The sequence below is a fragment of the Hypanus sabinus genome, chromosome 24 (assembly GCF_030144855.1).
Source record: "Hypanus sabinus isolate sHypSab1 chromosome 24, sHypSab1.hap1, whole genome shotgun sequence".
In the NCBI taxonomy this organism is placed as follows: Eukaryota; Metazoa; Chordata; class Chondrichthyes; order Myliobatiformes; family Dasyatidae; genus Hypanus; species Hypanus sabinus.
Window position 1 is genome coordinate 13,946,173 of NC_082729.1, and position 25,795 is coordinate 13,971,967.

A 25,795-nucleotide genomic window follows, 5' to 3' on the forward strand; every position below is an offset into this window, starting at 1 on the left:
ACACAGATTTCACCTTAACCATGACACCTGGCAGTTGTTACTCCCTCGCTCTCCCTCCCTTTCCACAAGCTCTTTGTTTGTAGTCGCTGAAGCATTCCAGCTTGATTGACATAACCTTCCCTGATGATTGTAACATGTCCTTTCTATTTGTCCAGTATTGGAATATTTGATGATCAAATATTAGCAGAACATTGTTACCTTGATAAGAAAAAAAGTGAGTTTATCAGCAGTCTAGAAGTTTTCGGCAAGTATTTACACATGAAAATACTTGTTGAGGACAGAGTTGCCTTATTTATGTGATGACACGTGTCTTTGATGACATTGTCAAATCACAGGGGTCCAGAGGAAAAGCCTGTGTTTGCACATGTTAGTGCTGAAAGAATTTTTATTTTTTTTTAGTTTTCAACGTCAACGCTTGGTTCCGCACTACATCTTGGAATAAAAATTTCAGTCAATTTCTGGTCAGTATTGGTTCAGCATTTTTTGTTGAAGTAGTCTTCCCTCTAAATGAGAAGTGGCTTAATACCGTACAGCTTTGTCACTTCTAATGTATGAGGTTGGACCCTCATACATTAACTCATGTTGCTACTTCTTCTTTCTTTGTTCTTTTTATTTACAAGGCAGGTGTCGAAAAACAGATGACAAAGACCAACTCCCTTACAATCAAACATAAGACACATTTCACATCCAAAAGATTTGTATCAAATTTTGTTGCCCAGTTCTGTATTTGCTGCCATGATGTAGTAATTCTGTCCTGCTTCATTCTGTCTCTGTTTCAATTCCCGCAATATGTGCTCATGATTCTTAGCAGGCTGGTTATTTTAGTCTGGACTTCAAATTCAAACAGGTCAGTATCATATCCAAGTTTATGAACTTAGTCTGTCAGGTTTAACTTAAGCATTTGATTGCATAATCATTTCTTTTCCTTGGTGTAAGGTCTGCAGAGATGTTTGTTTGATGTTTTGTTTATTGATTGATTGAGCTAACAGCATGGAACGGGCCCTTCTGGCCCTTTGAGTCGTGCCACCCCAATTTAACCCTCGCCTGATCACGTGTCAATTTACAACGACCAATTAACCGACCTTTGTCTTTGAAAAGTGGGAAGAAACCGGAGCTCACGGAGAAACTCCATGAGGCCATGGGAGAACATACAAATTCCTTACAGATGACGCTGGAAATGAACTCTGAACTCTAATGCCCTGAAATGGAACAACAATGTACTAACCACTTCACTACCTTTTAATCTATTAATATTTATCCTACCATTATCATGAGGTGCTTGTTTAATTCATCATTCTCACAGAGGTTGCCTCAGCCACACAACTTCTGCTACAACTTCATTAGGTTGCTTAATATTTAAAACAGAAATGGAGATATGGATCAAGGTCAAAGTAAATTTATTATCTAAGTACATATATGTCACCATACACAGCATTAAGATTCATTTTCTCTCAAGAATTCTCAATAAATCCAGAATGGAATAATAATCATATCAGAATCAATAAAAGACCACACCAAATTGGGTGTTCAACCACTGTGCAAAAGCAAAAAACTTTGCAAATGCAGAAAGAAAATAATAATAATAATAATAATAATAATAATAATAATAATGATTATAAAAATAAGCAATAAATATAAAGAACATGAGAAGAAAAGTTCTTGAAAGTGAGTCCATAGATTGTGGGAACATTTCAATGATGGGGCAAGAAAAGTTGAGTGAAGTTATCCCCTTTGGTTCAGGAGCCTGATGGTTGAGGGGGTAGTAATTGTTCCTGAACCTGGTGATGAGGGTCCTGAGGCTCTTGTACCTTCTTCCTGATGGCAGCAGCAAGAAGAGAGCGTGGTCTGGGTGGTGGGGTCCCTGATGATCGATGCTGCTTTCCTGCGATGTTTCGTGCAGGTGTGCTCAATGGTGGGGAGGGATATACCCATGCTGGACTGGGCTGTATCCACTACCTTTTGTAGGATTTTCCATTTAAGGGCGTTGGTGTTTCCATACCAGGCTGTGACGCAGCCAGACAATATATTCTCCACCACACATCTATAAAATTTGTCAAAGTTTTAGGTGTCATGGTGAGTCGTCACAAAATATCATCAGGCATCATTTTACATTTCCCATTGTGATGATGGCCTTTCTTGGGGGGAAGGTGTCACAACCACGGATTCGGCAGCACAGTAGATATGGCAATTGCGCTTATGAATATGCGTGTCTGCTAATTATTATTTAATCGTGATAGTATTTAACTCTATACTTGTCATCACAGTGCTTGTTGAGACTTGGAGAGAGCACAGCATCGCCTCGCTGTCTGTTTGCTTTTGGCCTTCCTTGAGAAATTGGACTTTCGAGTCAACTGACTCTGAAGACTAGTGCTTTTCGTTTAATGTTTAGATTTTCTTTTCACTCGCAGTGTTGGTTTCGCTTTCCATTTCTGAGTTTTAGTTAATGGCCCTGTTTGGCCCAGCGTTCATTGTTTTATTTCCCTTTGAACACCGTGCGCATTAAAGTTTGTGAACTATTGACCTGCTTCAGTGTCTCTCACTCTGCACTCGGGCCATATCCGAACCTGGTAACAGAGAGTGTTACACTGTTTGTTAAAGTATTCATTTTTTAGAAGTGTATATTGTCTGGACCAGCAAATATATTATGGATCCCCTTCTGACGTAGTTCAAAGCTTGTAGTTAGGAGCAGAGTAGCCTAACTTTAAAATTTTCTATCCCAAAAGAATTTGTATTTCCCACACAACCCTTAGTATTTTTGTTCTATTCAATTTTAGACTATAAGACATAGGAGCAGAATTAAGTTATTCAGCCAATTGAGTCTGCTCCACCCTTCCATCATGGCTGATTTATTATCCCTCTCATGGAGAGTCTCCTGCCTTCTCCCATCGACTTGGCCCGCACATCTGTCTGTGACAATGACTTCCACAGACTCACAGCCTCTGGCTAAACAGACTTTTCCTCAGATCTGTTCTGAATGGACTTCCCTCAATTCTGAGGCTGTGCCCTCTGGTCCTGGACTCCTCCACGATAAGAAATATGCTCGCCACATCCACTCTATTTAGGCCTTTCAATATTCAGCAGGTCTCGTGAGATCCTCCCCCCATTCTTCTAAACTCCGGTGAGTATAGGCCCAGAGCTCCTCATATGTTAACCCTTTAGTTCCTGGGACCATTCTCATGAATCTCCTCAGGACTCTCTCCAATGCCAGCTCATCTTTTCTTAGATAAGGGGCCGAGGTCTGCTCACAATACTCCAAATGTGGTCTGACCAATGCCTTATAAAGCCTCAGTAGTTGTTTTCTAGTTGTCTCGAAATGAATGCTGACATCGCACTTGTCTTCCTTTACATCAACTCAACCTGCAAGTTAACCTGTAGGTAATCCTGCACGAGGACTGCCAAGTCCCCTTGCATGTCCACTCCCACTCCAATATGTCTGTCCATGGCCTCCTCTACAGTCAAGATGAGGCCACACGCAGGGCGATGGAGCAATACCTTATCTCCCGCCTAGGTAGCCTCCTACCTGCCGGTATGAACATCCAACTCACAGACCTCCGTTGATACCCCTGTCCCCCACCCTTACCCCCATCCCTATCTATTATTTCAGTCTGGTTCTCTTTCTCTCTCTTTTCCCCCCTCACTAATCTCCCCCAGCCCTACTTTTCTTTCTCTTTTATTTCCCATAATTCTCCACCTTCCCCCTAGCCCATTTCCCTCCAGCCTATCACTTCCTAGCTCTCTACTTTATCCCTCCCTCCACTTCTTATCCCCCCTCGACCATCCCATGTTACTTCACTCCTGATGAAGGGTTTCGGCCCGAGACGTCGTCACTACCTCCTCCCATAGATGCTGTCTGGCCTGCTGAGTTCTGCCAGCATTTTGCGTTTTCATGTCTGATTTTTGAATTTTCTCCCGATTTAAAAAGCAGTCCACGCTCTATTCCTTCTGCCAAAGTGCACGACCATGCACTCTTACACTATATTCCACATGCCACTTCTTTGACCATTCCCCCAATCTGCCTCAGTCCTTCTGCAGACACCCTGCTTCCTCAACACTACCTGTGCCTCCACCTGTCTTCACACGGTCTGCAATCTTGGACAAAAAGAACCGTCAGTTCATTCACCTAAACTCATCTAGTGGGCTCAACGCTGACCCCTCTAGCACACCACTAGTCACCAGCAGCCAACCAGAAAATGTCCCCTTTATTCCTACTCTTTGCCTCCTGCCAGTCAACCAAACTTCTATCCATGCTGGTACTTTATTCCATGGGCTCCTATCTTGTTAAGCAGCTTCGTGTGAGGCAACTTGTCAAAGGGTTTCTGAAATATCAAGTAAACGACATTCACTGACTCTCATTTGTCTGTCCTGCCTGTTACTTCCTCGAAGACTTCCAACAGATTTGTCAGGCAAGATTTCCCCTTTAGGAAACAGAGTGGCCATTGTGTGAATGGACCAGTGTTAGAGTGGAGAGGTTTTAGCGCATCAGGCAATGGTGACATCAGGCTTGGACGAGGTACATGTCTAGTAAATGTCTTCTTCTTATTCACTTGTCATTCTTGATCTGTTTATGCACAGTTAGAGCAGTGAGAATGGCTCCAGGGGTTGTGAAATATGAGAATTCTGGGAGATCTGCAGCCTCCTGGAAAACCGGGGGCACCAAGCCACAACTCCTCAGAGAATGTGTTAAAGAGCTGGAGCTGCAGCTCGATGACCCTTGACTCATAAGGGAAACTGAGGAGATGATGGATAGAGGCTATAGGGAGGTAGTCACCCCTGTGTTGCAGGAGGCAGGAAAATTGTTGACTGTCAGGAGCCAGGAGGAAATGGGCAGCCAGTGTAGAATACTCTGGCATCTGTTCCCCTCGATAATAAACATACCATTTTGGATTCTATTGAGGGGGACAACCCACTGGGGAGGGGAACACAGTGACTGAGACCCCAGCACTGAGTCTAGCACTGTGGCTCAGAAAGGAAGGGGGGAGAGGTGGAAAGGGACTGCAGAAGTGACAGGAAATTCTATAGTTCGAGGAGAAGACGCAAGACTCTGTGGATCTGATAGAGATATCTGGATGGTACGTTGCCTCCCAGGTGCCAGGGTCAGGGAGATCTCGGATCGGCGCCACGACATTCTAAAGGGGGAGGGCGAGCTGGCAGCAGTCTTGGCCCATGTTGGCATCAATGACATAGGCAGGAGGTCCTGAAAAGAGAATTTAGGGAGCTGTGTAGAAAGCTGAGAAGCAGGACCTTTAGGGTGGCAATATCTGGATTGCTGCCTGTGACACGTGCAAGTAAGGCTAAGAAGAGGTCTCGGCCCGAAACGTCAACTGTTCACTCTTTTCCATAGATGCTGCCCAGCCTGCTGAGTTCCTCCAGCATCTTGTAGATGTTGTTTATAAGAATAAGAAGATTTGGTAGATAAATGCATGGCTGAGAAACCGGTGAAGGGGGCAGGGTATCATATTTCTGGGTCATTGGAATCTCTTCTGGGGAAGGTATGACCTGTATAAAAGGGATGGGTTGCACATGAACCCGAGGGGGACCAATATCCTTGCGGGCAGGTTTGCGTCAGCTGTTGGGGAGGTTTTGACCTAATTTGGCAGGAGGATGGGAACTGGAGTGATAACGCTGTTGGTTTAAAGCAGGGGCAGTGTGTGGTGAGATTGTTAGGAAGGACTGGCAAATGGAAAGGGCAAGATTGCAGTCAGTGGGATGAGTTGCAGCATAAAAGGTGGACAAGGTTGAAAAGGGTGACGGAGACAGGACTGAAGGTGAATTATTTGAACGCACGCAGTATATGAAGAGATATTGGCAGCTATGACATTGTGGGCATCACTCAGTCGTGGCTGAAAGAAGATCATCGTTGGGAGCTTGACATTCAAGGATACACATTGTGTCAAAAGGACAGGCAGATAGACGGGTTGGGGGTGATGTGGCTCTGTTGGTAAAAAATAAAATCAAATCCTTAGAAAGAGGTGACAGGAGCAGAAGATGCAGAATCCTTGTGGGTAGAGTTAAAAAGCCGAAGAGTAAAAAGACCCTGATTGGAGTTATATACTGTCCTCTGAACAGTAGCCAGGGTGTAGTCTACCTATTACAAGGGCAGATAGAAAAGGCATGTCAAAAGGACAATGTTATGGGGGTATTTCAATATGCAGGTAGATTGGGAAAATCAGGTAGGTGTTGGATCCCAAGAGAGGGAACTTGTAGAGTGTCTGCAAGATGGCTTTTCAGAGCCGTTTGTGGTTGAACCTACAAGGGTTAATCTGGACAGTTATTCTGGATTGGGTGCTTTGTCCTGAACCAGACTTGATCAGGGATTCCTAAAGGAGCCCTTAGGGGCCAGTGATCATAATATGATAGAATTCACCCTGCAATTTGAGAAGGAGAAGCTGAAGTCAGATGTATCAGTATTACAGTGGATTAAAGGGAATTACAGAGGGGCGTACAGGGAAGGGGGCGTACAGGGATGATGGCAGAGCCGCATTGGGTGGAGTTTCTGTGAACAAGCCAGAAGGCTCGGGGTAGATACATTATCAAAGAAGTATTCTAAAGGCAGGATGATGCAACCGTGGCTGACAAGGGGGATCAAAGCCAACATAAAAGCTAAAGAGAGGGCATAAAATAGAGCCAAAATTAGTGGGACGTCAGAGGACTGGGATTATTTTAAAAATCAACAGAAGGCAACCACAAAAGCTGCGGGGGTGGGACGTTGGCTGAGAATGTGAACTGTTCATTCCCCTCGAAAGATGCTGCTGAATTTTTCCAGCGTATTGAGCGTTGCTCTGAATTTTTTGGTAATCTGCAGAATCTCTTGTTTGCACACAATGTAGTTTGTGACGTTATGTAAACTTCCATGTGGGAAGAACAGTTGGTGGAGTAGTACAGTCCTCACTATGCCGGCAGGGTGAAATTAAATTTAAAATAAAGAATTATTGGAAATGAAGTAACTTCAATGGTTGTTTCAGGAATCTTTACAAAAAAGACAAGGTCTGCTGAGATCATATTTCAAATAGACTGTGGCCTGGAGCATCTGTCACCTGCAGTTAGTAAGGCTTTGATCTCTGTCTCTCTTGATCTTTGGAGTTACATGCAACCTGTTTTATTTGTGATCATTACATTACAGCATTGTGTTAGAGGCTTATGATGCCTCAGTTGCCTCCTAGGGACCACTCATTTGAGTCTGGTACGAGCATATGGTCTGGGTATTCACCGACAGGATGGCTGCATTGAAGAGAGCAAGATTGTCTTCTCTGTAGGAATATATCTGGGGTTATAGTACTGCCAGTAAAAAAGCCATGTAGATCAGAGTGATGAAACAAACGGCTGAATTGTGCCATATTTTTCAGTTTGGCACTACGAGGACTGATTAGCTTCCGAGTTTCATTGCAGTTTGCCAGCGCAATTTATGCCACTTGTCAAATTGGATAATGCAGTTGCATAAATCTGTGGCAAAGGCGGGGGGGGGGGGGGGTGGGTGACCTTAGTCCGTGTACAACACCGATTTGATTCCAACTTGCCGAACTGGGCTGTGCTGACACAATTAACACTGTGTAATCAAGCGTAGAAAACCCAGGGTTTGGCATCATGTTAAATCTGCGCGATTCCACAGATAAACAGCAGACAACCTCAGAAACGCCCAGCTGATCGGGTAGCGTCCGTCAAACGAGAAACAGAGTTAATGTTTTCAGTTAGAGGATCCCTCATCAGAACTAGCTAGGAGAGAAAGGAGCTCCGTCACTGGTTGCTGTGGGATAAGCTTACTGTTTGACAGCTTTGGGAAAACACAAAGGAAAGTATAACGGCCTTGAAATGGAGGCTGGAACTGTAGTGGGCCAGGCCATATCCGCGGGAAGAGAAAAACTGAGTTACTATTCCAGACAGATAGCCCACAACGGAGCTGATCTAGCGGAACCACAAGAACCTATAGAGAGTTGTGGACACAGCTCGGCACATCACAGGAACCAGCGGACTCTGCGGACTCTGTTTATACTTCTCGCTGCCTCAGGTAAAGCAGGCAGCACGGTTAAAGACCCCGTCCACCTTGGACATTCCCTCTTCTCCCCTCTCCCATCAGGCCTCCAGGCTCAAGGACAGCTTCTACCTCTTATCAGACCTGTTATCAGACTTCTTGTACGATAAGACATCCCTTATTAAGGGATTGGACACGCTAGAGGCAGGAAACATGTTCCCGATGTTGGGGGAGTCCAGAACCAGAGGCCACAGTTTAAGAATAAGGGGTAGGCCATTTAGAACGGAGTTCAGGAAAAAGTTTTTCACCCAGAGAGTTGTGGATCTATGGAATGCTCTGCCTCAGAAGGCAGTGGAGGCCAATTCTCTGGATGCTTTCAAGAGAGAGTTAGATAGAGCTCTTAAAGATAGTGAAGTCAAGGGATATGAGGAGAAGGCAGGAAGGGGGTACTGATTGTGGATGATCAGCCGTGATCACAGTGAATGGCGGTACTGGCTCGAAGGGCCGAATGGCCTACTCCTGCACCTATTGTCTATTGTCATAAGATGAACTCTTGGCCTCATAGCCTACCTCCTTATGATCTTACACTTTATTGCTTCCCTGCACTTTTCAATAGCTTTTACACTTCATTCCGCATTGTTATTGCTTTACCTTATTCTAGCTCAATAGACTGTGTAACGATATGATCTGTATAAACAGAATGCAAGAGAAGCTTTTCACTCTATCTTCGTACATGTGACAATAATAACCCGAAAGCAAAAATGCTAAGTTGTAAGTTTCCTCATTTGCACATTTCAGTGTTATCTCAAAAATGATGAGCTTTCTTCTCTATCCGACTTTGGATGAATTTACCTTTGACCATTGTATCACATGGGAATATAAAGTCAAAGTATTGGCAGCTAAACTAAATTTAACAACTTGTTTAGCATTTCCCTTACTCCTTCTGACGAGACTTCGGGTTTGTGAGCTCCTCTGGAGGGATCTTTACTGGCATTTAGCAATGGTAGAGCTGGCCTGTTCTTTTTGGATGAAGTCCAAGGTATTGCATCTAATTGAATAAAACGATGAGAAGCATTGATCGTGTGGATAGCCAGAGGCTTTTTCCCAGGGCTGAACTGGCTAACACGAGGGGGCGCAGTCTTAAGGTGCTTGGAAGTAGGTGCAAGGGGGACGTCAGGGGTAAGATTTTCACGCAGAGAATGGTGGGTGAGTGGAGTGCACTGCCAGCGATGCTGGTAGACGTGGATATAATAGGGTTAATAGACAATAGACAATAGGTGCAGGAGTAGGCCAATTGGCCCTTCGAGCCTGCACTGCCATTCAATCCGATCATGGCTGATCATCCACAATCAGTACCCCGTTCCTGCCTTCTCCCCATATCCCTTGACTCCGCTATCTTTAAGAGCTCTATCTAACTCTTTCTTGAAAGCATCCAGAGAATTGGCCTCCACTGCCTTCTGAGGCAGAGCATTCCACAGATCCACAGCTCTCTGGGTGAAAAAGTTTTTCCTCAACTCTGGTCTAAACGGCCTACCCTTTATTCTTAAGAGGGTTTTTTAAGTGCCTCTTAGATAGGTACATGGAACTTAGACAAACTGAAAGCTATGTGGTGGGAAATTCTAGGCATTGTGGGCCAAAGGGCCTGTGATATGCTTAAGATTTCTATGTTTCTTCTATGTGTTCCCAACAAGACTAACTCTTACTCGACCATCTGTGGATTCCTGACCAATCTACTGTCATGATGATACCATGTTCTTGTACCCACTTACAGTGTTTTGATTGTCTGACGGGAAGTATTTTCCTCTTTCTGATATTTGAACATAGAACAGTACAGCACAGGAAATGTGTATACAAAAATTTGTAACGTTCTCTATTTGGAATTTAAACCTTAAAGTGGTTATCTGGCCTCTTGTTAAGAATAAACGCATGCACAGTCTTTACTAAGATGCCTTTTGCAGTAGAATAACCATTTCAGAAAATGACAAAATCCTTGGGTAAGTTGCCGGAGGTCTGGTTCCCTAGGAATTTTAACCAGAAAAACACAGTGGGAAACAAATCTGCCTCAGTGGATGCCAGAAAAATAACAGGATAACATCATCATGAGAAAATCTGCAGTGCTGGAAATCCAAGCAACGCGCACAAAATGCTGGAGGATAATATCAGCCACCTGCTAAATGCAACATGGAGTATTCATTTCCATTGTAAACAGTGGAGTTATGTATTGGTCACTCCATATAATGAGTGGTTGTCGTTAACTGTCCACTGAATGCTCTGAGCCTCTGTTCAAAATGTATTTCTTTATGAGAGTCAAGATGACGCTAAATGGTGACTCCTTTGCTTGCATCTTCAGAAACAGCTCTAGTTCCATCTTTAATATCTCTATTTTTCCCTTTCAGGGTTCTTTTGAAGACCCTGACCTGAAGTTACATGCTGACTTCGGTTTTTCGCGGGAATGGGGCCCGCTCTCGGGGTTTCACAACAGGCCGTTATCCGACGTGCCAAAGCCGCGGCCTAAGAGCTCGGCTCACCTTTGGAGACCGAGGATCTTGGGGTTCTGGAGACGGGTGGACCGAAGGTCAGTTTCCCAAAAGACCGGTGTGCTGTGGGAGCCAGAAGATCTTTGGCTGTGTGGCCCAGCAACTTGAGATCTTCGGGTACAGAGCTCGGGAAAAGCAACGCCACAGACTTTTAACATCGTCAACTGAGTTGTTTGTTATGTCTCCCCTCTCGCTGTGAAATGGAGACACCCCTTCTAGGGAGAGGGAGCCTGTGGTATGTCAAATACCGGGTGTGCACATAGCCTTTGGTGTACTGCAAGTCTGTGTCTTTGCTGTTGCGTTGCTGCACGCTCGAGTGCTCGGTGGCGGGTGCCGATGTTTTTTTTTGCTGGTGGGGGAGGTGGGATTGTTGCTTGCCACCGCTTATGCGCAGTAGGGAGGGGAACTAGGGAGGACTTTGGGGTTCTAACATTTAACTGTCATTCATTCTTCAGGGCACTCCTCTGTTTTCATGATATTTGCGAAGAAAAATCATTTCAGGATGTCTATCTTATACATTTCTCTGACATTAAATGTACCTAGAAACCCATGAAAACTTTGAAATAGAAAACGGATGCAAGAAATTAATTAGTGAAAGAAAGGGAAGTAAGAAGCAGATGGATATTTGGACTATGTACTTTGACTTCTGCAATGGGAGAAAATCATGAGACCAGGAATTAAAAGTAAGATCTTAGGAATACAGTTATATGGAAATACATGATTAAAGTTAATATGATTCAAATTATTTCACAATGGTCTGAGTTGATGGACATGCGAGGCAATATCCCATTGTAATAAACAGTGCATTAGCATGGCTTCCAGCTTGCTTCGGGTCCTTGAACATTGGAAACGGGTGCATGGCTGTTGGAATAATTGTTCTTTAGACTCTTGAGTAATTGTTTAAGAATTTGGTTTTTGGTTTTGATCCTCCAGGCGGTTCACAAAACTAACCAGAGAAAGTTTGCAGATGCTGGGAATCCGGGCAACACACACAAAATGCTGGAGGAGCTCAGCAGGACAGGCAGCTTCGGTGGGAAAAAAGTACAGTCGACGTTTCAGCCCAAAACGTCGACTGTGCTTTTTTCCATCGATGCTGCCTGGCCTGCTGGGTTCACAAAACGACTTCTTTCAGGTCTTTTTCTTTCAAATGTGGTTCTGCTACTGTCGGAGCCTATGGTTTACATTCTGGTGGCATGTTTCCCGGCCAACTGAGCAACCCGGCACTTTGCTGCCTCCGAGGGCATCTGAGGAAAGTGAGCAGCCTCGAGGCTAAGAAGCTAGAGACGTGGTGAGAGCCTGTGATCGACTCCATTTCCCGCTGATCTCGCCAATTAAAGCTCTGAGGGAGACTGAAGGAAAGTGGCCGTCTACCCATCTCTCTCTCGCTGCTGGCGGAGGAAGGTATCTGAGTGTGGCAGTCTCTCTCTCTCTCTCTCTCTCTCTCTCTCTGCCTTTCACTCGCTGCTCCGGAAGAAAAGTCCCTGCATTCGAATGGTCTCTCTCTCTCTCCCTCGATGCTGTCGGAGGATGGTGCCGGAGTTCTGGGTCTTGGACGGGGTTTAATTGGCGCGGTTTGTGGATTGGACTTGGTAGTTCAGGTTATGACGTGTTTCTGGTTTCTGGTCACTCCTTTTTTTGTTGCAATTCTGGATGACTTTGTATCAGGGCAGCCTACAGATGATGAACACTGAACTGAATATGACTGGACTCTTTCGATTTTGTGTTTTATATTCTGTTTTTTTTTACTTTTTTTTTGCTTGCTTTTTGCGTGATTTGTTTTCTCTTTGGTGGGGGTTGGTACTTTTTTCCGAACGGGTTTCATGGTGTTTCTTTGCTTTGTGGCTGTCTGCAGGGAAGATGAATCTCAGTGTTGTACACTGCACGCATACTTTGATAATAAATGTACTTTGAATCTTTGAGATTTGTAAATTAGTTCGTTAACCTGCTGAAGACTGTGGAATAGGTAGCGAGGAATTAAACTCTGGGTGTGGGGGTGAGCAAGTTACAAAGCAGAGCTCAGCAGAGGAGAATGATCTGAATGGCATTTGCAAATGTCTAATTGTGTTGAATTGGTTTTAAAGTTGACCAGTATTGTTTAGTAAGGAACAACACTGTCAACTTAGTGATGTTACTCATGATGCTCCTTGTGCAAACAAGGCATTAAGTAATATTTTGATTTTATAATTGTTACTCTATTAAAATAAAAGCTGAAGGTTATGTGGAGAGTAGCTTGTGGAAAAAGAAATCATCTTTCAATTGAACAATAGCACATTTCCAGGCCCAGTCGATAAAGCCACTACCTTGAGAAGCTGTTCTTTATAAACAAACAACCTATGCACAATCCCATTGTATGTTATTTCAGCTCAATTCAATTTGAATGATACAGTTAGTTTCTGCAGACAAGGACAGAACAATTCCTCACAGCCTTTATCCTGCCTGCATTTAGTTGTCATTTGGACAGAGTAAGTACATGTTTGGCCATCCATTCGTTGTCAATGAAGGTTAAAGGCATTTTACTCTAGGTGTGCAGGTTATCGCCATCACCCTTGGGAGACAAGCGCCCTTGTCAAAGTCACTGTGGTTTATGAGCTGTGGGGGAGTTGTTAAGTGGGGCTTGCTGGATTACAGTTTTAAGTTCTAAGCAGGATCTTAATCAGGCCAAACAAAACTCTGGGACTCTCCTATGTTCTGACACCTTCGAACTATTAAGGATGAAAGAATGATAAACTACTTTTACAGCAAAACAAGACATATTCATGTACTTCAGATGAAGTATTTATTTCCTGAAATGGGTCTATGATATTTTATTACTTGAATTAATTCTGACATATTGAAACTTCTGGGCTGTTTGTCATATGAATAATGACCTAGTTAAATCCTTAAAAGTAGAAGATAATCCAGTAGCTGAACAATCATAATATGTTTCCTGCTCTATTCTATACCAGATTTGGTATGTCACCAAAGATCCTTGAAAATTTCTACAGATGGACCATGGGGAGCCTTCTAACTGGCTACATCACCGTCTGGTATGGTGGGGGTGAGGGGTCCTGCACGGGATTGAAATAAGCCGCAGAGAATTGTAAACTCAGTCAGCTCCATCATAAGCACTAGCCTTCATAGTATCCAGGACATCCTCAAGGAGCAATGCCTCAAAAAGGCAGCATCCATCATTAAGAACCCCATCACCCAGTTATGCCTTGTTCTCATTACTACCATCAGGGAGGAGGTACAGGAGCCTGAAGGCACACACTCAGCGATTCAGGAACAGCTTCTTCCCCTCTGCCATCAGGGAGGAGGTACAGAAGCCTGAAGACACACACTCAGCGATTCAGGAACAGCTTCTTCCCCTCTGCCATCAGGGAGGAGGTACAGGAGCCTGAAGACACACACTCAATGATTCAGGAACAGCTTCTTCCTCTCTGCCATCAGGGAGGAGGTACAGAAGCCTGAAGACACACACTCAATGATTCAGGAACAGCTTCTTCCTCTCTGCCATCAGGGAGGAGGTACAGAAGCCTGAAGACACACACTCAATGATTCAGGAACAGCTCCTTCCCTTCTGCCGTCAGATTTCTGAATGGACAATGAACCCATGAACACTACCTCACTACATTTTTATTTCTATTTTTGCACTACTTATTTAATTTAAATAAATATATAATACTTACTGTAATTCACAGTTTTTTCAATGATCATAATTGCATTGTACTGCTGTCGCATAACAACAAATTTCATGGCATATGCTGGTGACATTAAACCTGATGCAGATTCCAAATGAAATGGGATATACTGACTGTTCACTTCCTTTCAGAGATGTTACCTGACCTGTTCTCTAGCAGTTCCGGTAGATGGAGCTCATCAGCCTGGGAAGGCAGTCCATCTGAGAGAGGGGAAACTCTGATCTCAAACCTCTGCTGTCTTGCGGCCATACCCACTCATGGGAAAGGCTTCGGGAGTAAACCCTGGGGACAAATCCGGAGCTGGAGTCCCTAAGGCAGTCCGACGTTGCCTTCAACCTCGCTCTGGCAACTCCTGCAACGTCACCGGTGCCAAGCTGTATCGGCCCTTGCCCTTCCCTTGGACAACATCGGTGGCGTGGAGAGGGGAGACTTGCTGCTTGGACAACTGCCGGTCTCCCATACAACCCTGCCCAGGCCTGCGCCCTGGAGAGAGACTTTCCAGGCGCAGATCCATGGTCTCACGAGACTAACGGATGCCATCCATCATCCTCCAGCAGTTCTGGCGTTTGCTCCAGATTCTCTCATCTGCAGTCTCTCATGTTTCAATCCAAGTTCAATCTTTGGCTCCATTACAAATCACAACAATATTTTACAGCTAGAGTCTTCTCAGGGGATGACTATATAAGTACATTTATATTAAAACCAAGATGTACTGGTACTAAAACAGACAATCATTTCTCAAACTGCATACAGTGCAATGATTATAGGTGTTGTGGCGTATTCTGGAGTCATGGACTAGAGCAAATATTAATTTCAACAGCAGCCAGTTTTTCGTTTTCAGGGTAGTCATAGCCGAAGGGTGGTGGTGGGGACAAGCTCCCACTGCTAAACAAATGCTCTTTGTGGCGTGTGTCTCAAACAGCCTCTGACAACCAAGTCCAACTCCTGGCCTCATGTGTGGCATAGTTCTTATGCCCGGCAGAGCTGTTCTCATTGACAGGAGAAGGGGCAAAGGTGGACCACTGGCACCTTAAAACCAGTTGCTCCAGGCAGATGGGGCTCGTTACCTATGGATAGTAGCTTATCTAGGAGAGGGAAAACTCCGATTTCAAACCTCCGCTGCCTTGCGGCTGTACCCGCTCACGGGAAAGGCTTTGGGAGTAAACCCCGAGGAAAAATCCGAAGTCAGTTCCCGAAGGCGGCTGACCACTGTACCCGGCACCGGCACGGCAACTCCTGCGATGCTGCTGGCACCAAACCGTACCGACTTCCGTCGTCCCTTTAGATCTGTCATCAGCATGGAGAGGGGGGTCCCACTGCATGGGCAACTGACAGATCTCCATATCAACTCCACCCTGGCTTGCGCCCTGGAGAAGCCACTCCCAGCGACTACCAGAGGCTCAGTACCCTCGGTCGACCACGATCGACAGAGGCCACACACACAGTTTTCAGATCTGAATGTGGATAGTAGATTGAGTTGAAACATAGCTAACAACAGTAATGTTCCTGGAGCTGCAGGTTGGTGTTGATTGGAAACCAGGAAACATTCCATTGAACAACACACACAAAATACTGGTGGAACACAGCAGGCCAGGCAGCATCTATAGGGAGAAGCACTGTCGACGTTTCGGGTCGAGACCCTTCGTCAGGACTCACTGAAAGGAACAACCATTGACCTGAGATGTCTGAGTGTGCATGAATGCTCTTAAAGACAGCGGTGATTAACATTAATTTTGGTGCCTTGCTGTGAAGATCTAGGTGTTCGAAAATTTTATGTGATTCAAAGGATACATTGTAACTATAGAATCGTCCTGCTATTACCTTTGATTGTTTGCAAATAAAAAAGTCATGTAATATTGAGTCAAGGAGCCTCTTCTTTCAGGAGTGTGTCCAGTGTGTTAGCTGCCTGTTTTGCTGACTAAAGACTTCCCTATCCGCCAGAACTGTGAGTCCTGCCGAAGGGTCTCGGCCTGAAACGTGGACTGTTCTCTTTTCCATCGACACTGCCTGACCTGCTGAGTTTCTCCAGCATTTTGTGTGTGTTGCTCGGATTTCCAGCATCTGCAGGTTTTCTCTTGTCTCTATCCACCAGGTTCAGTGTCTCTCCGATGACTTCATTCACAGCCACAACAATAAGCACTTTTGTAGTGGTGAGGCAGCAGATAAGAACTACACAATAATTCGTAGGGTGGGGAAGTTGGTGGCAGGAATACAGCACTGGGCAATGCCACCCTCAGGTAAAAGATTCAGAGAAGGGTATCAGACGTACTTTTGAGTTGCCGATTCAAGATTTTTGAAAATATCAGGACGGGGGGATAAACTGGTCAAGTAGACTTTTATTCATAGCCAGAAGATATGCTACAAGCAGGACTTGAAAATCCTTACCTACGAGGGAAGACTGGACAGTTTGGGGTTGTTTTCTTTGGAACAGTGAAGACAGATGGGAGACTTAATTAAGATATATGGAATTATAAACACTCTGAGTGGAATGGATAGAGCAGGTCTAATACTCTGCAGAAATTAGGGAGCATAAATTTGAAATAAATGATGTTAAAGGGGAGGTGAGAGTATTTTAAAATCAGAAGATAATAGATATCTGGAATAGAAGGCTGGCTCTGTTATAGGAGTCAATCTGGACACACTGGAGGCTGTGGTAGACCAAAGGACCCTGTGGAAAATCCTGGCAATTCTGGACAATGTTTCCCACCCTCTGCATGCCACCCTTTAGTAACAGACGAAGACAACTGCGCTGCTCCAAAGAGCGTTATGTGAGGTCATTCTTACCCTCAGCCATTAGGATCTATAATGAGTCAACCTAACGCCAGAGAAGTGACGACCCCCCTCCTGTTAGACTGTTCGAGGCAACTTATTTTTTATTCTTTCTTACTTTTCTTCTAATATTTATATCTGTGCTCTTGTAATGCTACTGTGATGCTGTGATTTCCTTTGGGATCAATGAAGTATCTATCTAGAATTGCTTGAATAGGAGTTGGGGTCAAAAAGCTCTATCACATTGAATAAGTATTAGAATCAGGTTTAATATCACTGGCAGATGTCGTGAAGTTTATTGTTTTGCAACAGCAGTACATTGCAACACATTCTAGTAAAGTAGCTGCAAATTACAATATGTAGTTAAAATATTAAATGAAATAAGTAATGCACAAAGAAAGGAGAAACAAAAAATAGAAAGGTGGCATTCACAGGTTCACTGTCCATTCGGAAATCCGATAGTGAAGGGGAAGCAGGTGTTCCTGAAACATTGAGAATGCGTCTTCAGGCTCCTGTACCTCCTCCTTGATGGTGGCAATGAGAAGAGGGCATGTTCTGGGTGGTGGGAGTCCTGAATGAAGGATGCCACCTTTTAGAGGCATTGCCTTTTGAAGGTGTCCTCGATGCTGGGGAGGCCAGTGCCCGCGATGGAGCTGGCTGAGTTCACAACTTTCCATGGCTTTTTCCGATCCTGTGCACTAGCCCCTCCATACAGGGTGGCGATGTGACCAGCTAGAATACGCTCTGTGGTATGTCAATGACATATTTTGATAACCAGTTAAAAACTCCACATCTACGGTCCAGAGTGGTTTAAGATTGAACAGATTCTCTCTTGGCCAGTTCATGCAGGAAGGGCTGAATGGTTTCTTCTGCACTGTAAGTTTCTACAATTCTATAAGAATGAACAAAATTTTTTCCTGGTATTAATGTACTAAATATTGCAAGAGTTGCATGATAATTTATTAATGTTCTAATGCAGAGAAAGCTCAGTATAACAGACAACCAGATAATTACATTTCTGTTATAGCTCTATAGATTTAGTTGTTTCTGATGCTCTTGACTTATTCATACTTTGATTCAGTTTTAATCAAGTAGTCACCAAGTTTTCTTTGCTCTCTGCAGTGCCACCCTTCTGAATTTTCCTTCTGAATGTATCAGTGATTTACAAATTCCTCTACATTTAATAGCTTTCTTACTATTGGGGCTGGGAGATTTGGAAAGGTTGGGTATGGGCCGAAACCTGACAGCGGCGAGCAGACTTACAGCATATTGATGCAATAGGGCTGGGTCCAAGAGTGGGGCACAACTCAACGCTTGGACAATTTAAACGCTGGACCAGATAGATTGAAAAGGCAGGGTGTTGGGCGAAGAGACAAGGGTCCACTGCTCACTGCCCTGCGACGTTTACTCTGCTCTTCGGTGAAATGAGGCTGAGGCCTGCTCTGGCAGACACGGGTTCTGCGTCTGAGGGCTCCGCGATGTTTACTCAGCTCTGCACTGAACTGAGGCTGAGGCTGTGGCCTGTTCCGGCAGACCCGGGTTCTGCATCTGAGGGCTCCGCGATGTTTACTCAGCTCTGCACTGAACTGAGGCTGAGGGTGTGGCCTGCTCTGGCAGACACGGGTTCTGCGTCTGAGGGCTCCGCGATGTTTACTCAGCTCTGCACTGAACTGAGGCTGAGGGTGTGGCCTGCTCTGGCAGACACGGGTTCTGCGTCTGAGGGCTCCGCGATGTTTACTCAGCTCTACACTGAACTAAGGCTGAGGTTGTGGCCAGCTCCCACTGCTCTGGCCTTCATGTCTGAGGACTCACTTTTGTTCTGAATGCTATTTGCTTTCTTTTATTGCTTGCATGATTTGTTTTTTTTCTTTCTCTGCACATTGGGTGTTTGACGGTCATTTATTTCAAAGGGTCCTTTTGAGTTTCTTTGTTTAGCGGCTGCCAGCAAGGAGATGAATCTCAAGGTTGTATAATGCCTAGATACTTCGATAATCGTCGTTGTCGTGGCTATCCCTCGAGGTCGAGGATGATGGTCTTCGTTGATCTCTCACAGAGTGAAGACGCCTGTGCGTGTATTTGTTTAATGTGTACTTGATGTTGCACTCCAAGAAGCACACGATACTTCACAAATCAACCGACTGATTCCAATGGCATGGAAACCATGATGATTGGAGCTGATGGATTTGTTGCAGCCTTCATCCGCCTTCACAGCCGTTGAGTTCGAAGTAACTTCATCCGCTTGTTCCACCGTTGAGGTCTTGGTTGGATTGTTCTTTGTCAGGGACCTCACCCTTGACCTGACCGCCATGGGTGACCCTACCAGGAGCATAGCTCCAGATGGCATCGCTCTCGGGATCTCAGCACCACACGAGCTTCTCCACCACGACAAGGTGACAATCCACCGAGAAGCTTGTGTGGTCCTGAGATCCCTGAGATTTGATAATAAGTGTTCTTTGAACTTTGAGCTGTAGGAAGGGAGAGTAGATTGGCAGGACCACGTTGGGGATTGGGCGTCAGACTAGAGAGGACAGAGCGATTTGGAGAGGGGTGGGATGAAGTTATGAAGAATGTGTGTGGAATGGGAAGGTAGATGAAGTTTAAAAATAAGTGCCTACTTAACTTTGCAAAGTCCCTAACATTTTGTGACTTATGAATTCAAAAGCAATATCTTGCAAATTGCAGAGTGAAGCACAAGGTTGGCACACACAGTGCACAAGCTTCCCAGCATTCATTATGTGAGCCGACATTTAAAAAGCGATCCCTGAGGTAAAGTACAAAAGGGCTGCCAGCACCTGCAGAGGTAAAGCCCTGTATGGATCACCCTTTCGAGGTAAGGTGATGAAATGAATTTGGTGGTGGGGGGTGGGGGGGGGAGAAGGAAAATAGGGCCGGTTCGAATCAGGTCATTGCTTCATCTAATGACCCGAGTCAGTCTGCACAATTTTGCAGAATCCATTTTACAACTCATTACATTTAAGTAAGATAGAGCTGCTGCATCCCAGTTTGATTTAAAGGAGCAGATGGAACTCAAGAACACCTCTCTGGCTGTAAAAAGCAATTAACCAACAGCTCATGCATGTGTCATTCACAAACATCGGGTAAAAAGGGGCAAATGTTAAAAGAATATAATCCTTCCATTTAATCACCAACTGCTTTATTAATAGGAGCTTTCCTGTTCACCGGCCTATTTTAGCAATTAATTCTTAAGTAGAAGAGAGATGCTGTGTTTCTTCCTGCCCATTCCCTCCATGCGATTATCTGCTTTACTGCACAGGTGGTGTGTATATCCTTCTCAGTAAAAGGTTGCATTCATATAGGAAATGAGAAATATAGCGAACAGGTGTCACACTACCACAACATCCTAACACTATATTAAAATTGGTTAAGCTGATATTGGGAGAAGGCACGGAGGAGGCTGAGAACTAATATTTGTAAAGGTTTATAATACACTGGGCTACAAAGATATTGCTTCTTGAATACTTTTGAGTGTATCTTAAGGTATTTTATCCTTAATCCTTGATCCTTTCGATCATGAAAATCACCACGAAATTTCCCTATCACGCACCATTTAAAAAAAAATTGCCTCATTTGTTATTTCATTTAATAATTCAAGCCAATTAAAATATTGCCCACAATGTAAGCTGAGAAGTTTTCTATCTTGTCCAGGCATGCTTAGGCAGGACAGGATTTAGAAAGGGTATAAATTTCCAGGAAGGATTTTGATAGTTGAGACAGATGTTTCCCAGAATAACTGATGCCAAGATTAAGGAAAGCATTTTTTCGGTCCATAAATCAAATAGGTTATGAATGACAGGCAATTTGAAGAACTGATAGTGGGACCTGAGAAAATCGCATGGAAGGCATTTTTGCAAATTTTCATGGCAACTACAGAGCGCTAAACTAGGTGCAGCTGGTTGATAACACTCTTCAGACATACAAAACCCTGAAGTGCAACGTGTAACTAAAGATTAATCTTTCTGCATTCCCGTTTATACTTCTTCCCCGCAAATCTTGGCACTGTCGGTGATGAGCATGGTGAAAGGTTTCACCAGGACATTGCAGTCATAGAGAAACAGTATCAGGGCCACTGGAACCCATCAATTCTGGCTGATTATTGTTGGACTGTTAAGCCTCAGGTACTGAGTACAAGTGAAAATCTTTGACCCACTGAGTCCTGCTGATCAATAGCCACCTATTCAGACTAATCCTGCATCGATCCAAATTGTTTTGTCTGGTCTCATCCTGCAGCAAGAGGACTTTGCATATCGCGTTGGTTAGAATATCCTGTGGTTTGCAGAGTGATCATCCGAAGAAGGTACTAGACCCGTTCAGAACGCCAATTTTTGAGCCCCGTTCCAAAATAGATTCAGGCTTGACTGCAATGAGCTACACTTGATGCACTCCAGGGATTTTTCAGACAAGCAGAAACAAAATCGACACCTTTAAAGAGGCTGCCGGGGCTGTACCAAGTGGATAACAGTCATCCCTATTTAACTTCAGCTTTTCTGTTTCCCTCTCTCACCTTATCTCCTTACCTGTCCATCTTCTCCTTCTGGTGCTCCTCCCCTTCCCTTTCTCCCCTTTCCTTTTTTCAGATTACCCCTTTTCTCCAGCCCCTTTAGCTCTTCCATCAATCCACTTTCCAGCTCTTTACTTCAGCCCCTCACCCATCACCTGCCACCTTGTACTTCTTTCTGCCCTTCCCCCCGACCTTCTTACCCTCACTTCTTCTCCCTTCCTTTCCAGTCCTGAAGAAGGGTCTCGGCTGCTCACTCCTTTCCATGGACGCTGCCTGACCTGCTGAGTTCCTCCAGCATTGTGTGTGTGTGTTGCTTTGTTCTGTTTCTGAATTATAATGGCGAGTCACTATACACAATTATCAGCTCCATGTTTTCTAGATAATGCAGCTTTGATGTGTAAACCTAAATCTAAATATTTAAGGTGCTGGTTTAAGTCAAGTAGGCTGTCCTGATCTGCTTGCAGATCATCTTTACACCTAGTACACTGCCTTTTCAGGTTAACCCTGATTAACAGGTCAAGTTCTAATGACGTCAAAAGTTCAACTTTATCTTGCCAATTAGATTAATTGCAATGCTTCTTGTTTGTCACATTGTATTCATTTTTGGGACTGGGCATCATTAGCAGGGTCATCCCTAATTGCTCTTGAGCGGACGGTGACCTGCTTCCTTGAAGCACTGTAGTTCCTTCTAGTACTCCCACAACGCTGTTGTGAAGACAGCTCCAGGATGTAGATCCAGCGGTGATCCAAATTTCAAAGGTTCATTTATTATCAAAGTATGCCTGCAGTACACAACTCTGAGATTCATCTTCTCTAGATAGCCACGGAATGGAGAAAACCATGGAAATGGTTTGAAGAAAAGCATCAACCACCCCCTCATAAAAAAAAATAAATCATGCAAATGGCAACAGAATCATCAACCCCCCAACGCAAAAAAAGTCAAGCAAACGGCAACAAGAATGTCAATCCCTGTCCACACAGAAAATCAAATAGTGCATAGGGCAAAAACATCAAACCACAAACCCCACTCCCCAAACAAAAAAAATCTAACGAATCGCGTCAAATGAATGATGGATTCCCAGGTGAGTGAGGCTTGTATCTGGCTTGGAGGGGAGAATGAGGTGGTGGTTTCCCCTTGCATCAGCCACCCATGTCCTTGGTTACGGAAGGAGGGCATTAGGAGTTGATGCCTAAGTGTTCTGGGTGTATTACTACTGAGCATTTTGTAGATAGTACACTCTGTGACCGAAGTACACCTGTAGTAGAACTTAGAGATCGAGGCCTGGAGTTCAGAGTCCCGTCATCAGTCTGGAGAGTTTGGATCCTGTCAGTGGAGATTCTGGAGTTCGAAGCCTGCAGATCAGGATCCTGTCATTGGCGAGTCCCGACATCGTTACCGAAGTTCAAAGTCTGAAGATTGATCAGAAGTCTAGAAGTCCAGAGCCAGTAGTCAAACTCTGGGTCTGCGAGTCTGCTGGGAAGTCGGAGGCTCAATGTCTGTGAGGCAGAAGGCCCCGAGACAGCGTGTGAGAGTGGGAGGGAGTAAGATCATTTTGCTGTTATTTTGTTTCTGTCATTCAGTTGTTGCTTGTGTTGTTCTGCTACTTTGGCACCGGAATATGCGGCGACTCTTGTGGGCTGCCCCAGCATATCCCTCGGTTATTTTGGCACTGGAACGTGTGGCAACTCTTGTGGGCTGCCCCAGCATATCCCTCGGTTATTTTGGCACCGGAACGTGTGGCAACTCTTGTGGGCTGCCCCAGCATATCCCTCGGTTGTGTTGCCTGTAAATGCTAAAAATGTATTTCACTATATTTAGATGCACACGTGATAAATAAGTTAATCTGAATTGGAATCTAAAATGTTAAGGTGGTTGTTTAGGTGCCAGTCAAGTAGGCTGCCCCGATCTGCATAGAATTGAGCTTACTGAATGGCTTGTAGCAGTACTCACTCAGCCAAGTGGAGGGTTTCTATTACACTCCTGATCTGTAGGCTTCTGGATGAGAAAAGGTTTTAGAGAGCCAGGACACGAGTCACTCTTCACAGGATAACCTGTCTCTCATCTGCTCATATATGGGATTAGACCAAAAGGTCAGCCGTGATCTCCAGGTGGGAGTGTCAGCAATGCTGATGGAACTGAATTTCAAAGGCAAGAGGTTAGACTCTCTCGGTCAAGATGGCCAATGCCTGATAATTGTGTGCAGCTGAACTTAGTCCATGATTGAACGTTCTTGGAATCTAGTCATACAATTCATCATTAGATGTTGCTATTCCTTTCTGCACCTTGTGGTGGATCAGGCAGCAACTTGCCATTTCTTTAGCATTCTTGTCTGATTTTTTTATGAGGCCGAGTTGCTAGCTCGGCGCTCAACCCAGCACAGATAAAAAACGTGCAAGGAGCCGGCCAGATTCGAACCCAGGACCACTCTCCTCAAAATCCAGTGCGGATGCCACAACACCACCAGCCGGCTACGATTAGATGTAGCAGGATTACATAACTTCACCTGATCCATTGATTATGTGGTCACTGAGATTTGCCTAATCCATTGCACCGGGACAAAAAGTACTTTTTCAAAAAGTATGGTATAACTAAATTATTTGTTCAAACCTTTGGTCTATGGTTTCCTTAAGCAGCATTACAACTAGGAGGAGATGCAATTAGGAAGGATTAATAAGTCTACTGAAAAGTGGAGTGTCAGGAACTATTGAGGAATGGAAGGATCTTGGTTATGAAGATCACTGAAGAGGGCAGCATGAGGTGATCAAGAAAGCACATGGGAGTCTTACTGAAGGGTCTCAGCTGGACTCTTTTCCACAGATGTTGCCTGGCCTGCTGAGTTCCTCCAGCATTTTGTGTGTTGCTTGGATTTCAAGTCGAGTCAAGTCAAGTCACTTTTATTGTCATTTCAACCATAACTGTTGGTACAGTGCATAGTAAAAATGAGACAATGTTTTTCAGGACCACGGTGTTACATGAAACAATATAAAAACTATGTAAAACAACACAAAAACTACACTAGACTACAGGCCTACCCAGGACTGCATAAAGTGCACATAACAGTGCAGGCATTACAATAAATAATATACAGGACAATAGGGCAGTAAGGTGTCAGTCCAGGCTCTGGGTATAGAGGAGCCTGATAGCTTGGGGGAAGAAACTGTTACATAGTCTGGTCGTGAGGGCCCAAATGCTTTAGTGCCTTTTCCCAGATGGCAGGAGGGAGAAGAGTTTGTATGAGGGGTGCATGGGGTCCTTCATAATGCTGTTCGCTTTGTGGATGCAACATGTAGTGTAAATGTCCGTGATGGCGGGAAGAGAGAGCCCGATGATCTTCTCAGCTGACCTCACTATCCGCTGCAGGGTCTTGCAATCCGAGATGGTGCAATTTCCAAAACAGGCAGTGATGCAGCTGCTCAGGATGCTCTCAATACAACCCCTGTAGAATGTGATGAGGATGGGGGGTAGGAGATGGACTTTCCTCAGCCTTCGCAGAAAGTAGACGCTGCTGGGCTTTCTTTGCTATGGAGCTGCTGTTGAGGGACCAGGTGAGATTTTCTGCCAGGTGAACACCGAGAAATTCCAGCATCAGTAGACTTTCTCTTACATGTCATACTTGCCTTCGTCAGCTGTGCAAAGAGTAAAGGAAGTGGAAAGCCATAAGGTAACTTTATCAAAGAATAGTTTGGGCACAGCTGAAGTACTGCGTACTATTCTTGTCTCCACACTGTAGGAGGGGTGACCTCCCAAAGTGCAACACCCCACACTTGTCAGGATTAAACTCCATCTGCCATTCCTCTGCCCATATTGTCAACAGAACTCTATCCTGGTATATTATTTGACATCCTTCCTCACTACCTACCATTTTACATGTTGTTGACAAATGTACTAATTAGTCCACCTATATTTTTGTTCAAATCATTATAGACCTATAGTGTTATGAGCTATAGTTCTCTGATCTACCCATATGGACCCAATGGGAGTCCATACACCAAGTCCATGGACACCAAGGTGCCATTTTCTGTATTTAGTAGTAATGCAACTCTCTCACCTCTTTTAGATCCCTTTCTATGATTTTGAAACAGAGCATTGAGTGATCATTCTCAACCAGGTTTCTATAATGGCTATAACACTGTAGTTCCATATGCTAATCCTGACTCCAAGATCACCCGCCTTACCTGTTATACTCCTTGCATTAAAATGAATACACTTCCAACCATCAGACCTGCCATGTTCATTTAACTGGCCTCTCCTGTTACTGCTTTTAGACATCCTTCTACCTCCTCCTTGTTCCTGATGAAATCCCCTGGTTTCTTTGTCTGCGTA